The 13,689-nt window shown below is 44.5% G+C and overlaps 1 pseudogene; it reads left to right on the top strand.

Annotated features, from left to right (window-relative positions):
* Positions 1 to 5,128: 5,128 nt before the first annotated feature.
* On the top strand, positions 5,129 to 5,591 carry LOC102858252 (annotated as a pseudogene).
* The last annotated feature ends 8,098 nt before the right edge of the window (positions 5,592 to 13,689 follow it).

The following is a 13,689-nucleotide window of genomic DNA, read 5'->3' as shown; positions in this document are numbered from 1 at the left end:
AAGAAAAGAGGAGATAAATAATGTATACTGCCCTGAAACAGATGAGGGAGAGAACTGTTTAGGAGGAATATATGATTAGGTATTATTGGCATGACAAGAGTCTAGGATAAGAGCTGCATAGTAAAGTGGACTGGGGAGGATTGTGTAATGAGGAAAGAAGTTTTGTGTTTTTTGTTTTGTTTTTTTACCAAAGAAAAAAGTGATCTAGGGGGTGCAGGGAGGAAAATGTGCAGCAATGAATGAATGGAAATCCAAGTTCTCCATAAACTTCCATTAAAATCTCAATAAAGAAAAATAAAAGAGAAACTAAAGTCCTTGAGAGCTTGTAGAAAACACAGATTAAGAAGAAGCTATTGTCCTTGAGAATTTGCAGAAGATAGAAATAAACTTTTTGTGTCTTTGTTAGAACTAGCTGAACAAATCATTAAAAACCCTGGCTCCTGGATTCCCAAAGACACATTCCTTTCTGGCCCCAGAGATAATTGTTAGATAGGCTACTTTAGGGTCTTTGAGATAATAGTTTGCTGTGTAGCAAGAAGTTTGGTTATTTTTATAGTAATGGAATGCTTGGTGGTTTTTGTTCCATATATACTGAGAAGAATAAAGGTTTTCGCTTTTGGCTGTAGCCTAAGCTGCTGGTGCCTCGCTTTGTCTTTTTGTCTCTGTTTTCCCCTCAGCAGTGCCATGTCCTCAAGTCCCGCCAGAAAATAGTAACACCTGGTCTGAATAGATCTGTGTATAAACCTTTCTTTAGCTTTTTTATGCCAATCAATCATGCATATCTCATTCCGTATTATTAATTGCAATACACACAATGGCTGATAATCCTTTCCTTCCACACTGTCCTTACCTTCACTTATTCTACTAAAATGCTCTTTGTCTGCCCATTCATTTTCTATGCTCTCCGCTTGCACCCTGCATAACATATTAGATTGCTTCTCTCTGTGTGTAAATGTTTCCCTAGTTTTTTAAATTAACAGTGATCATATACACTAATAGTCCTTTTGTGTCTGACTTATTTCACTCAGCATACTATCCTTTAGACCTATGTCTGTTTGTCTAATAGTCATCAGTCTTCATTGTTTGTTGATGCTTATAATACTCTATTGTGTGCATGTAGCACAAGTTCTCTGTCCATTTGTTGCTGGGCACTTGGACTGTTTCCATTTCTTTGCTGTTGTGAACAATGCTGCAATAAACATGGATATGCACTTATCGGACTCTTCAATTGAAGATTCAGTGGTCGAGGATGAGGACGGGACTAAAGTTAAACACAGTGATGAATGTGATATTAAATTGGTGGTGAGGGGTACTTGGTTTTTATCTTGTTTTATTTGGGAGGATAGTGGACTGAAAGTGATGCTACCATGTTAAAGGTGGGTGACTCTAATCCGTGGCCCTCAGGCCTGTTTTTCACTGTTTTTGGTCAAACAGTCTTTTGGTCGTATAGCCCTGGTGTGTCCACTTGCCGTACAGAGGTAACTTGTGGTTGCTGTGAAGCTGAACACTGTGAATACTGATGTGTCAAATGCGTTAATTGTAACCCATCATTCACCCAGCGTCTGGTGAAGCTCCCTGATTAAAATAAGCTTGGAAGCAGGAGTAGCATCCACTTCCATAAATAGCTTGCCTTTGGAAACCCTATGAACCTGGAGAAAGGATGAAAGTCACGCAAGTATCATGGACTTTCATTCATAGGGTCTCTATGAGTTGCCTACAACTGGACAGCACTTAACAACAACAACAACAACAACAACATGCATCTATCTATCTGTTCGTGTTGCAATTTTTATTTCTTTAGGGTATATTTCCAGTAGAGAAGTAACTGGATCAAACTGTACACAATGTAGGATTCAGCTGTGAGTTGATTCCAACTCAGTGATGAATTTGAGTGTTTGAGATCCCAAGTACCTGGCACATCATAGGTACTCTGTAAATATTTGTTAAATGACTGTTAGATTCATTGTTCTGGATACTTGGTGAGCCTTCTCAATTTTATTTCATAACTTCTATTCTGGCTACTTTTCTTAGGCTGCTTCTTTGATAGTCTCTTTCACTTCATAGCTTGTTTTCTGTTTTTGAAACATTCTTCAAGAGTCAGAGTTTCTGAGATGATTCTCCAATTTTGTTTTATTTTCTATATCCATATCTGCTATGTCTTTTTTTTCCTTTCCTCTCTTGAAACATCCCCTTGAATTATCTTCCAGCTGTCTCTTTACATTTAAAAAATTTTCACACAAAGGTGAGCAAAAAAAGCTTGTCTACTGAAGTTGAATGCCTGCCAGTCAAGTCTATGGGGGAATAAAGGAAAATAGAAAAGAAACAGGAATGAAATGTTTTATTGTACAACATGTACTGTGTTGGAGCTGTGAGACGATACAAAAGAAAAATAAACAAACAGAAGGATTTTTCAGATGTTGCTTTTAATTTGCTGCAACAAATCAGTTGGTTCCAGGGACTTTAGAAAAACATTCTTCCCTAAAGCACGTGCATCGATTGCAAAGCTTCTTTGTCCGTTTTGTACATAAAACAGAGGGAGGGCCACAGAGCGGCCGAATGCCGGAAGCCGTGGACTTGGGCCTGAGCCCAGAGTGACCACCAGCAGTGGGGTGACCTTGGCAAAACCCTTACCTCCCTGCATCTCCAACAACAGACCACAGCTTCTACAGCTCCACTTAGCCAGCCTTTGCCCCTCCACCCACTACTTGTGTAATGCTTCCTTCTCAAGGGTTAGGGGAGCTTTTAGTGGTAAGGAGCTGTACTGCCAACCCAAAGGCAGGAGGTTCAAATCCACCAGCTGCTCTATAGGAGAAAGTCAGGCAGTCTTGTCCCATGTCATTTACTGTGTTTGAAAACCTACTGGAGGGTCAGCTATGAGTCAGCTCTTGATGGCACATAGCAACCATGTCAAGGGCTAACCACCCCTCTTTGTCAGCGTGTCATTCCATGATGCTGTTCCTGACACAGTGCTGTAAGCTATGTCACCGGTATTTTGAACACCAGCAGGATTACTCAGGACAGACAAGATTTGCTGGAACTTCCAGAACAAGACAAACTAAGAAGACAGAGCAAAAGCCAGCTCCAAATGAAAACTCTTAGAGTCCCAACAAAATCTCGTGTGATAAGTGCTGGCCGACAGTCCATAGGGCAGAAAGCACTAATACTCAGTGGCCTCAACAAGTGTCTGGAGTGTTCCACCAACGGTGAGGATGCTATCAGCCTGGACAACCTCTGCTTTGTCCGTGGAGTCACCAGTTCCTGCAAACCACCTGGACAGCAAGTCACATCAGAGCTCAAAGGTTAGAGCTCGTTCAGATCCGCAATGTCTATTAAAGTCTGCCTCAACCCCCATCAGCGAGGAAAGCCAGAGCTGGGGCTGGGGTCTTGGCTACTCAACAAGTTTTTTTTTTTTTGTTTTTTTTTTTACTCAACAAGTTTTAATCGGGCACTTGCTCTGTGCCAGGCTTGGTGTTAGACAAGCATCAACCAGCATCTGCACACCCGTCTCCTTTCATCCTCACCAGGAGCCCTTAGGAGTGCTGGGGTGGTGCAAATGGTTAAGATGCTCTGCTCCTAGTGCAAAGGTTGAAGGATCAAGCCCACCAATGAGTGCCGTGGAAGAAGGGCCTGGTCATCTGCTTCCTCTGCCACACTCCCAAATTTGAGCCATTAAAAACCCGGATGGAGCACAGCTTTGCTCTGACACACATGGCGTCACTGTGTGTCAGAACGGACTTGACGCAGCTGGCCCAACTGGGACAGCCCGTGAAGTAGATCTATTATTCCTGCACTGCAGAAGTGAGGACACACTGGTCTTGTAACATTCCTGAGGCTCCCTTTGTCGCTTTAAGAAGGGAATTTTAGTTTATGAAGCTTGCTCTCTCCCTTTCTTTCACATAAAAGAATGTCATTTGCTCATTCATTTTACACTAAAGACTCCTGATGGCATGTTGTTGTTGTTATGTGCCGTCGAGTCACTTGCGACTCATAGTGACCCTATGTACAACAACAGCCCTAAACTCTGCTCTGTCCTGTGCCAATTGCACTGTCTCCGACACTCCCATCCCGATTATCCCAGTCACTGAATCAATCCACCTCATAGAGGGCCTTCCCCTCCTGCGCTGTCCCTCCACCCTCCCAAGCATGATGTCCTTCTCCAAGGACCGGTCTCTCCTCACAACATGTCCAAAGTATGTTAGATGGAGCCTCAGAATCCTTGCCTCCAAGGAGCCACCCCATTTAACCCTTTCCAGGACGAATCTATAGTTGGTTATATACTGTGTTGCTAACAGAAAGGTCAGTGGTTCAAATCTACCTGCCTGCTCCTCAGGAGAAAGATGAAGGGTCTCTTCCTGTTAAGACTGACCACCTCAGAAATTCCATGGGACAGCCTGTGAATTGACCCCAGGGCAGTGAGGTGTCTCTGAAAAGAATCCTAATGGTGTAGTTGTTGAGTGCTCGACAGTTAATTGAAAGGTTAAAATTCAAACCCCTACTTCGCACAGAGCCAGCGACGTGATGTTTCCAGAAAGATTAACATCTTGGGGCAGTTCTGCTCCACCCTTTAAGGTTACTATGAGCAGAATCCATTCCATAGCAATGGGTCTCTTTCACCTACTTAGAAAACAAAAACGAAAAACCAAACCCCACAAACTACACTATTTCAAGTGCCATTTCCCCTGAGGCAGGCAGACATCTCTCTCCAGCCAGAAGTTGACCTTTTTTGGGACATCTTTCCTTCACCTTGGCTGCTCATTTTCCTATCCGTTCGAATCGCCAGCTGTCTTCTCATCCCCAGCCACATTTAGGCTCCACCCACGTCTATTATCTTTGATAGATTTGTATTGTACCCTCCTTACCAGTATTAACTAGTTTGAAATGTCTTTCACCCCTCATTTTTCTTTATTTCCTTATTTGACTTGTTAATTAAGATGCCCTGAAGAAGGCAACAATCGTGATCCCTGAGGCTCCCTGCTGAATATAGTTTATGGCTGTCTCCATGACATTGAAAACCAGGGGCAACCCAATGCTAAGATTCAGGAGGAGGAGCTGTTTTATTTTAGGATGACTTTGAAAAACCCGTCTCCTGCTCTCTGCGCGCCCCACGCCTCCTCCGGCCTCCGGCACCATGGCCAGCAGTGAGCACACCTTCATTGCCATCGAGCTGGACGGCATGCAGTTCGGCCTGGTGGGCGAGATCATCAAGCTCTTTGAGCAGAAAAAAGTTTCCATCTTGTGTCCATGAAGCTCCTTCAGCCTCCAAGGAACACCTGAAACAGCATCACTACCCTGACCTGAAAGACCATCCATTCTTCCCAGGGCTGGTGAAGTACATGAACTCAGGACCGACTGTGGCCATGGTCTGGGAGGGGCTGAATGTGGTGAAGACCAGGCGGTGGGTGAGTGATGCTTGGAGAGACAGCCCAGCAGATTCTAAGCCAGACACCATTCGTGGGGACTTCTGGATTCAAGTTGGCAGGAACTTGAATCAAGGCAGTGATTCAGTAAAAAGTGCCGAGAAAGAAATCAGTCTGTGGTTTAAGCCAGAGGAATTGGCTGACTACAAGCCTTGTGCCCATGACTGGATCTAAGAATAAGAGGTGGATGACAGCAGCGTCCTCCCGGTTTGACACTGCTCCATGTGCTCCTGTACACAGCTCTTCATTCCAGGCTTGGAAACGGGATGACTGAGGATCCTTTTCTAAAGCACATTTACCAATAAAGCCTTTGGAAACTTTGGAGGGGGGGGTGGAGGAGGGACACAAAACCCCCCAAGGGGCTATAATTAGGCAGTTGTTGTTGTTGTTGTTGTTATGTGCTGTCAAGTTGCCTTAGACTCATAGAGACCCTACGTACAACAGCTCTGAAGCCTGACTGTCCTGAGTCAGTCTCACTTACTCCAACATACCTAATCCCAGTGCCCCAGTTTTGGTGTCAATCCATCTTATCGGGGATCTTCCTCTCCTGCACTGTCCCTCCATCCTTCCAAGCATGATATCCTTCTCCAAGGCTGGTCCCTCCTGGCCGTGTGCCTAAAGTATGTGAGACAGAGATTCAGAATCCTAGTCTCCAAGGAGAAACTTGGTTTCACCCTCTCCAAGACACACCTATTTGTTCTGTTGGTGGTCCATAGTATGTTCAATACTCTTCTCTAGCACCGCAACTCAAAGACATCAATTTTTCTTCTGTCATCCTTAGTCATTGTCCAGATCTTTGATACATAGCAAGTGATTGCAAAGATCATGGCCTGGATCAGGCACACCTTAGTCTCTAGACTGACATTGTTGCTTCTCAGCACTCTGGAGAGATCCCTGACAGCAGATTTTCCCCAGCACAATTAGTCTTTTGATTTGTTGACTGCTGGTGCTAAGAGTGCTGACTGTGGAGTCGTGCAAGGTGTAACTGTAAACAACCTCAGTCTCTTCTCCATCTATCATGGTGCTGCCAATTGGTCCAGTGGTGAGAATCTTTGTCTTCTTGATGTTAAGCTTCAATCCATATTGAAGATGACAGTCCTTGCCAGTAAGTCAGTGTTTACTCAGTGTTAAAGCTGAACTCTAACAGGGAGCACAGTTCTATGGATACATGTGTACAGGAGCCCTGGGGTGCAGTGGTTAAGCTCTGTCTGTCATAAAGTTGGCGGTTCAAACCAACTATATGCTCCTGTAGAGAAAGAAAAGCCGAGAGCTTCCATAGAGAATACAGTCTCGGAAACCTTATGGGGCAAGTCTACTGTCTTCTAGGGATGTGGTAGAAAACAAATTTCTTTCTTAAATATCTTGTTTGAAATAAACAATTTATACTACTGTAAGAAAAAAAAAGATATTCTCTTTTGCAACTCATAGAGGAACAGAAGATTAACTGCTCTACTAATGGCATCATGCCAGCTGAGGAGGGTAAACTCGAAGACTTCTAACAACCTTCTACAATTCCCTAAGCTAAATGAAAACAAATTCTTCTCCACAACATTGTAAAACGTGGAGAATTTCTCCCCCCACCCCGGAGCCTAGCAGAAGCAAGTGACAAGCTTCCTTATAAAAACGAAACCCTTCTGAAGTTGTCTGCCTATAACTTTGCAATCTACGTTGCTGCTGTTGTTAGGTGCCGTCAAGGCAACTACGATTCATAACGACTCTGGGAACAACAGACCTGAACCCTGCCCTCTCCCGTGCCATCCTTAGTTAGGAGTTCCTCCCCACCTGAAGCCCTTCTGCTGATGTTTGCTTGTCTAACCTGCAGCTCGCCCCCTGCAGATCGATGGCCAGGAATCATACGCTTCTGGATGGCGTCAGTCTCTCTCCAGAACCTTAACAGGACTGGGCTGGTTCACTCCATACACAGCCAGCAGCTTGAGCTTATGGACGAGGGAAGACACTGCCAATGTTCTCACACATCCTGCTCATCCTTCTGCATCTCCCTTGGACACTCCCCGCAGTCTTCAAGGAGCAGAGATAGATTTGAGGCGCTCATACCCTCAGTCTCCTATATGCTGACATATAATAAAACTTGTACTTTCTCCACTCTGAGTCTTGGCTCCAAGACAGGTTTTGCCAGCAGCAGGTGGCCAAACTGAGGTTTTCTGGTGACACCATGAGTTGCCATGAACTTGACAGCAATGGGTATGACTTTGAAGGCTCCTCCACATGGTAGCACATATCAGAACATCATTTCTCTGAGTGGCTGGGGAGCAGTCGTTGGATATTTCCTTTATCCATCCATCCATCCATCCATCCATCCATCCATGGTGGGACATGTCTGTGGAATGTTTCCACTCTGGATCCCACGAATAATGCAGTGGTGAACGCTGGTTTATGAGTACCTGTACAGTCCTGCTTGTTTGGAATTCTTCTGGGCAAATACCTAGGGAGAGAGTTTCTGGGTCACACAGTAATTATGTGTTTAACTTTTTGAAGGCTCAGAACTATTTTCCACAGCGGCCACACAACGTTTCCATTCCCACCAACAACTGCCTATCGAGTTTTACTTTTCCATCTACTTAGGATGTGAGTGGTCCAGCTGACCAGATGACCAGCCCATGCAGTGGACATTGCGGCTCCAGCACATTGTGTATGTTTGCAAATGATTTACCAGAAGGGAGAGAAGGTCCTTAGTAAATGCTCTTTCTCTTTGGAGTATTAGTTCTGGTTCCATGTGGAAGTAAAGGAAAAATAAAGGATGGTGTGGATCAGTGGTTCTCACAATACGGCCACTGGAAAAAAATACGGTCACTGATGTTCAAGTGCCCCAGCAGCATTCCCTGAGGAAAAACGTGAGTCATCTCATCACCCCCGATTCCTGATGCAGACACTCTGGGGCTTGGGCCCCCCACAGTCTCAGTTCACTGAGTCTCTTTACAGCTGGTGAGACCGATGTATGTTGGAGTTGGAGAACCCCACTCCAAGCAAAAACCCCTCACTCAGTCCCTTTTATACCCTCACAGTCCACTGCAGGTGAGTCGGGAGCTGAAAGTGACTCAAAGACAATGGACTTGGCACAGTTTTAGAAAATACAGGGTTTCCGTTTGGGGTGATAAAAATATTTTGGATCCAGAGGTAATGATTGACTAACATTGTGAATGTATTAATGTCACATTTTGAAATGGTTACTTTTATGATGCTTCAATCTCAAAGGCACACACTTCCTCCATGGGGAAGGATGGGTAGTCTCTTCCCAAACGATTTGCTGCTTCTGAAAACCCACTGAAGGCTGAGCTGTGGATCATTGATGGCACACAAGTCATGTGAAATTGACCTGAAATGGGGGGAGAGGGGGGAATAAAGTTTTTTCATACCCTTTGACTCAGCTGTTTCCCAGTAGGCATTCTCCCACGGGTGAAGATGCGTGAGATGATGGGTCAACAGGGCTAGTCATCACAGAGTTTTTAGATCAGACTGTGGAACAACCTGGCGCCAATGAAATAGGTCCCGTTAAAAAGGAGAAGCTGTCGTGTGGATCGATTCTACCCCATCCCGACCCGAGACTACAAGGCAGAACCATGGTCTGTTCTAGGCTCTGCCCTTCCCTTTAGGCCAGTGAGATGTGTTACCTGTGTATCCAGGCACTCACCGTTCTGTTGGCAGCCAGGTGCTTCAAACACTGTGCTGCCAGGGCCCTTTTTACAGATAACCAAATCCACGGGGCCTCGCCCATCGTGAACCACAGCAACCCTCCGCTGGCTCCTCAGCTTGTCAGCTTTTACACGAGGAGACTGCACGTGTTTATCCTGCAGAGCAGCTGGTGGGGTCTACCTGCCAATCATCACACGTAATACAGCCGGGACTCGTTTGTTATCTATACATCCCGCGTCTATTTAATGTTGTAAACAAATATAACGGTAATACTATGCCAACACTACACCAATTGTTCTCGCTGTGTATCGTCAAGTGAAAATCCTTGAGTTGGAGCCGATTTATAGCTGACCCTCCAGCAGAGGCAGTAGATTACAAGGGAGAAGACTGCCCATGTTTCTCCCACGAAGCTACTGGTGGCTTCAAACTGCGTGACTTCAGGTTGGCAGCGCAACTCCTTACCCCTAGGCTGTCAGAGCTCCCTAGCACACCAGTTGTTTTTATTGCATGATCAGTTCATTGTGAGCCAGGTCACTGTCTTGCTTAGTCGTCAGCATATTTCCACATCATTCGTTAAGTCTCTCGATTTTACACTAAAACAAAAGCTTTAAGAAGTTAGAGACCTTTTCTACACTATTCTCTCTGATATAAGGTTTGCCTGATCTAAGCCATGGTCTTTTCAATTGCTTGTTGTGCTTCTGAATGTTGGACGATGATGAAGGATGACAGAAGAATTACCCAGGCCTTTGAGCTGTGGTGCTGGAGAAGAGCACTGAACATACCACGGACAGCCAAGAGAACAGGTCTGTCCTGGAGCGGGTGAAACCAGGTGGCTCACAGGCTTTGGGCATGTTGTCAGGAGCACCCAGTCCTAGGAGAGGGACATCATGCTTGGAAATGTGGAAGGTCCGCGCCAGAAAAGAAGACCCTGGATGAGATGGATTGACACAGTGACTAGGGCAATGGGGTCAGGTGTGTCGGAGACAGTGAAGCTGGCTTAAGGTAGGGTGAGCGTCAGAGCTGTTGTCCACAGAATTGCTAGGAGTCATGGTTGACTCAGCAGCACATTACAACAGTAACTCTCTGATATCAGTGCTTGCAGTGATGTTTGGCTTATGGTTAAAACTCAAACTCACTGCCATCGAGTTGGAGCCGACTTGAAGCTAAGTGGGTTTTTGGAGGCTGTAAATCACCCTGGAGGTGATTCCCTGTCTTTCTTCTGTGGAGCAGCGGATGGATGTAAAGCGGCCTCCGTTAGGTGAGTAGAACAACTCCCTTCAGACCGCTCTACCAGTGTTCTCCTTTGGCTTATCATAGAGGTTCAATAGATGCTTGTTGAATAACAAAGAAAAACATACACATTTACTGAGCAATTGCAAAATACTAGGACTGGTGATTCTCAACTGGAAGATGCGCAACAACATTGCCAAGGGCAGCTATCGCTGATAAAATGACTCAGTGGGCTCCAGCCCAGTGTCAAGCTATCTTCTGTGTTGTTGTTGTTAAATGCCACCCACTTGATGAAGACTCATAACAACTCTCTGAGCAACGTAACAAAACCCTGCCCAGTTCTGCGTCATCCTCCCTGTCTCTGCCGCGTTTAAGCCCACTGCTGCGGTCCTGTGTCAATCGACCTCATTGCCTCATTGGACCTCCTTCTCGTTCTTTCCCTTCTCCTCCACTTTCTAACCATGTCATCTTTTTCCAAGGACTGGTTTCTCCTGAGAACATACTGAAGTATGTGAGAAAGTTTCCTCCTCATTGCCCCTCAGGTGTAACCTGGCTGTATTTTTCCAAAACAAGTTTTTTTGTTCTTTTGGGAATCCATGGAACAGCCAATACTCTTCACCAACAATGCAATTCAAAAGCATAGATGCTAAAAAAAAAGGGGGGGGGAATGGATCTTCAGTCTCCCTTATTCATTGTCCAACTTTCACATATGTGTGAAGCAACTGAAAAATATCATGGCTTGAGTCAGAGGCACCTTCGCCCTTAGACAGACATCTTTGATCTTTAGCACTTTAAAGAGGTCCTTGACAACACATTTGTCTGATGTAAAACCTGTATGGATTTGTTGACTGCTACTTCCACAGTTGTTGTTCATGGATACAAGTGCTGTTGTTGTTGTTGTTATGTGCCGTCGAGTCATTTGCGACTCATAGCGACCCTATGCACAACAGCCCTAAACCCTGCTCTATCCTGTGCCAACTGCACTGCCTCTGACACACCATCCCGATTACCCCAGTCACTGAATCAGTCCACCTCATAGAGGGCCTTTCCCTCCTGCGCCGTCCCTCCACCCTCCCAAGCATGATGTCCCTCTCCAAGGACCCGTCCCTCCTGGCAACATGTCCAAAGTATGTCAGACGGAGCCCCAGAAACCTTGCCTCCAAGGAGTTGCTTGGTTTAATCCTCTCCAGGATGAATCTGTTTGTTTTTCTGGCAGTCCATGGTACGTTCAGTACTCTTCTCCAGCACCACAGCTCAAAGGCATCAACTCTCCTTCTGTCCTCCCTAGTCATTGTCCAACTCTCTGATGCATAACAAGCGATTGCAAAGACCATGGCCTGTATCAGGTGCACCTTAGTCTCCAGAGAGACACTGTTGCTCCTGAGTACTTTAGAGAGGTCCCTAACAGCAGACTTTCCCATCGCGATACGCTTTTTGATTTCCTGGCTGCTGGTGCCAAGAGTGTTGACTGTGGAGCCAAGCAAACTGAAGCTGTGAACAATCTCAATCTCTTCGTCATCCATCCTGATGCTGCCAATTGGTCCAGTGGTGAGAATCTTTGTCTTCTTGACATTGAGCCTCAGTCCATGCTGAAGGCTGCAGTCCTTGACCCTTTGCAGCAAGTGCATGAGGTCCTCCTCAGTTTCAGCAAGCAGGGTTGTGTCATCTGCATAAAGTAGATTGTTAATAGATCTTCCACCAATCCTGATGCCACAAATAATTGACATTTTAAACTATTTTATTTATTTGTTGATGCTGCCTTTTGGAAGTTGTTGTTGTTGTTCTTGTACACTGTCAGGACTGACCCAAAGCTGACCCTCCAGTGGTTTTTCATAGGCAGTAAATTGCAAGAGAGTAAACTGCCCATGTTACTCCCACAGAGAAGCTGGCAGATTTGAAAGTTAAGACTTTGGGTTGGCAGTGCAATGCCTTACCACTTAAGCCACCAAAAAGCCATTTTTATTTCTATTTCTTTATTTTAAAAAACACACATACACATGATACAACAGAGTTCAGAAATATCAGACACAGTATCATTAATATCACATGCATGTAAAATCTCGGTGAAGATTATTTTAAAATGGCTGGAACATTAGCATAATAGACATAGATTTGCCAGGAGTTCAAACTGGATTCAGAAGAGGCCTTGTCATGAGGGAGATCATTGCTGATGTCAGATGAATCTTGGCTAAAAGTAGAGAATACTAGAAAGATGTTTACTTGTGTTTTATTGACTTTGCCAAAACATTATTAGGGTGTGTGGAACATAACAAATTATAGATAGCAATGGGTTGGAAGGGAATTCCAGAACACTTACTTGTGCTCAAGTAGAACCTATGGACCAAGAGGTGGAACACTGAATGATAAAAAACCAGCAAAGTGTGCCTGAGGGCTGCATGCTTTCACCGTATCAGAAGAACATCTATTTGTGTTTTCTTACACAAAGGCATTTGACTGTGTGGATCATAACAAACTATGGCTAACATGGAGAAGAATGGAAATTACAGAACACTTAATTATCCTATGAAATCTATTTCTAGGCTAAGGAGCTGTTGTTCAAACTGAGCAAGGGAACATTGCATGGTTTAAAATCGGGAAAGGAATGCATCAGGGCTCTATCCTTTCTCCATACCTATTTAATCTATATGCTGAACAGATTAGTAGAGAAGCTGGACTTGATTAAGAAGAGTGTGACATTGGGATTGGAAGAAGACTCATTAATAATTTGTGTTATGCACATAGCTGAAACTTGTTTGCTGAAAGCAAGGAGAATCTGAAGCACTTGCTGCATTGGGTCAGGGACTTTCAGCCTTCAATATGGATTACATCTCAACATCAAGAAAAGAAAAATAACACTGGGCTGATAAATAACATCATGATAGATGGGGAAAAGATTGAAATCACCAATGATTCCTTTTTACTTGGATTCATAGTCAACAAACACCCTTGGTACTAGCAGTCAAGAGATCAGGAAATGTACAGTATAGGTAAAGCCTACTGTCAAAGATCTTTCCAAAGTCCAGAAGAGCAATGATGTCATTTTAAGGACTAATGTGCACTAGATTCAAGTCATAGTCTTTCCAATCACTTGCTACACTGGACAATAAATAAAGATGATAGAAGAATAATCGATGTCATTGAGTTGTGGTATTGGAAAAGAGTCGTGATGTCAGTTTAAAGACTAAGGTGCGCCTCATTCAAGCCATGGTTTTTCCAATCAACTGCTATGCATATGAGAGCTAGAAAATGAATAAGGATGACAGAAGAATAATTGATGCCTTTGAGCTGTGGTGTTGGAGGAGTATGGGATAGTCCATGGGCTTCCAAAAGAACAAACACAGAAATATATTTTAGAGAAAGTGAAACCAGATTGTCTCTTGGAGGCAAACGT

The sequence above is a fragment of the Elephantulus edwardii genome, unplaced genomic scaffold (genome assembly GCF_000299155.1).
Source record: "Elephantulus edwardii isolate Elephantulus edwardi_28Jun2011 unplaced genomic scaffold, EleEdw1.0 scaffold00002, whole genome shotgun sequence".
NCBI lineage: Eukaryota > Metazoa > Chordata > Mammalia > Macroscelidea > Macroscelididae > Elephantulus > Elephantulus edwardii.
The sequence above is the reverse complement of the archived record's forward strand: the minus strand, read 5'-3'. Positions and strand labels throughout refer to the sequence as shown.